We start from the raw sequence: 2,436 nt of genomic DNA, 5'->3' as shown, positions 1-2,436 counted from the left end.
ACCTCAGAGAAGACAAGTCTTATGTTGATGCAGTGTACGAAGCTACCCCGCCCACACAAAAACGCCAGCCAGGTATGGCCGGCATCTTTTATGCTTCCAAGATAATTTCAACACGCCATGATGATACTGAATGTCTAACAATGCTTCCTGATAATGCTTGCTTCCTCAGCGTCATCGGTGCTAAACCAATGCTAGCTACGCTTAGGCACCAACCGCACATCTAACAAGGATAGACTAGCGTACCATAGTAGTATCACAAAAAGCAACACATGCCACTTAACGCCTATCTTTTCCCAATCATCAGCACAAATCAAATGCTGGCTAGCACCAGTAGCACGTCAAACATAGATCAGCAAGCACATCGTCATCGAATTGCCACACAAACAGCACCATCCCAAACTTCCAAAGCTAGACCACAACCCTGGATCGGTGTCGCAGAGACCTAACGAGGCATCCCCACACCACGCCAAGGCCCCCACTCGGAGGGGTATTATGCCACCGACTAGGAATCAAGCAACAGTCACCCAAGCTCGCGCTCAAAGGCAGTCTGGCACCTTCATCCCTTCCCATGCTCACCCACGGCTCCCCCCCTATATATACATATTGCACAAGGAGCTTGGTGACAGCAACACCCATTGCTTTCCCTGAGGATGTATATTTCTTAGTATGCGCACGGCGTCGAGGCACAGGTGAAGCCAACGGGGCTAGTTTCTGCGCCCTATGTCGAGGAAAATCAAGGCAACGGGCTAGTGTATGGGCACAACGTCGAGGAGACTCAAGGAGATGGGGCTAATTTTCAGGTCACCGTTCGAGAAATCAAGGCAACGTGTTGGGGGGGATGGCCTCTTTCATGGGTCGTGGGGCTTGGCTTGGCATGCCTCGTGTGTGCTCGATACAGCCTCACGATTCTTATTTGCCCATCAACCATGCCGGGCACCTATGAGAATGAGACCCCATGGTACCCCCTATATATACATATTGCACAAAGAGCTTGGTGACAGGAACAGACATTGATTTCCCTGATGATGCATAATTTTTGGACACACACGACTTGGGGGCGAGGGGACACGGGAGTGGGGCGCCAATGGGGGGCGTTTTGGCCCCATTTTCGTCAAGAGCGGGCGTCTTGGCCATGCCTTGAGCGTGCCAGCCTCGAGAGCCTTGGGCGTTGGACACCCTTGGGGCGCCAATGGGCAGCAGTCCCATGGTTCCCCTATATATACATATTATACAAAGAGCTTGGTGACAGGAACAGACATTGATTTGCCCAAGGATGCATAATTGTGCGAAATCGTCCATAACTCGCTCGAATTAATTCGGATTGACACAAAATTTTGTAGGGATGCTTTTTATTATAAATGAAAAGCTTTGAAATAAATAAAAAAAAAAAAACAAAATGTCATGTTTGAGGCGTAAATGTTTGTGTCCTATCCTTGGTCATGCCTTGAAGCGATGGTTCCCTACTTGTTGGAATGTCGCTCAAATCAAGTAGGAATGCCATTGAAAATTTGTGTGGGTCGTTGTTAACATAGACGAATGGACTTGAAATGAAAATATATCATATTTGGGTGTTTGTCCCTGTCGCCTGGTGATAGGCAGGCAGATAAGGCTTTTAGGTATTCATAAGTGGCTTAGATGAACTCGAAAGAACACGAGTTGATCGGATTGGAACTCATATATTCAATTTACTATGTACTAAGTAGGAACTACACTTTGCTCCCTTCATCGTTTGACTTGCTTAGAAATCTGCTCATGGTTTGTCAAGGCCCCTTGTTCCTTAGACCGATGAGGATGGGATTGGGTTGCTCATGGGCATGTGTGTGGCAAGATGCCTTGTTCCATTGGTCGTTCATGGGTGTTCGTGTACGAAGTAAACTTGTTCCCTTGGTCGTTCATGGGGTTGTGTGTGGGAAGAAGCCTTCTTCACTTGGTCGTTCATGTGTGTTTGTTTGGGAGGTAGCCTTGTTCCCTTGGTCGTTCATGGGAATGTGTGTGGCAATACGCATTGTTCCTTGGTCGTTCACACCCTTGTTCCCTTGGTCGTTCATGGGTCTGTGTGTGGGAAGAGGCTTTGTTCCCTTGGGTAGCCTGCTTGCCTTGCCAGCCCCGTATGCATTGTTCCCTTGGTCGTTCGTGGATGGGTTTGTGCGTGGCAAGGTTGCCTTGTTCCCTTGGTCGTTCATGGGCATGTGTGTGGCAAGGTGCCTTGTTCCCTTGGGTGGCTTGCCTTGCCAGCCTCGCTTGCTTAGGTTTCCCAACACACCTGTCGGGCACCAAGGGTGGTATTAGTCCCCATGTACCCCCTATATATACATAATGCACAAAGAGCTTGGTGACAGGAACAGACATTGATTAGCCCGAAGATGCATAATTCCCAACACCATGCCTTGTTCGTCATACACGCTTCTGGGCACCAAGTGGTGGTAGTCCCCCATG

The sequence above is a fragment of the Lactuca saligna genome, unplaced genomic scaffold, assembly GCF_052625555.1.
Source record: "Lactuca saligna cultivar CGN05327 unplaced genomic scaffold, ASM5262555v1 scaffold_78, whole genome shotgun sequence".
NCBI classification, from domain to species: Eukaryota; Viridiplantae; Streptophyta; class Magnoliopsida; order Asterales; family Asteraceae; genus Lactuca; species Lactuca saligna.
The sequence above is the reverse complement of the archived record's forward strand: the minus strand, read 5'-3'. Positions refer to the sequence as shown.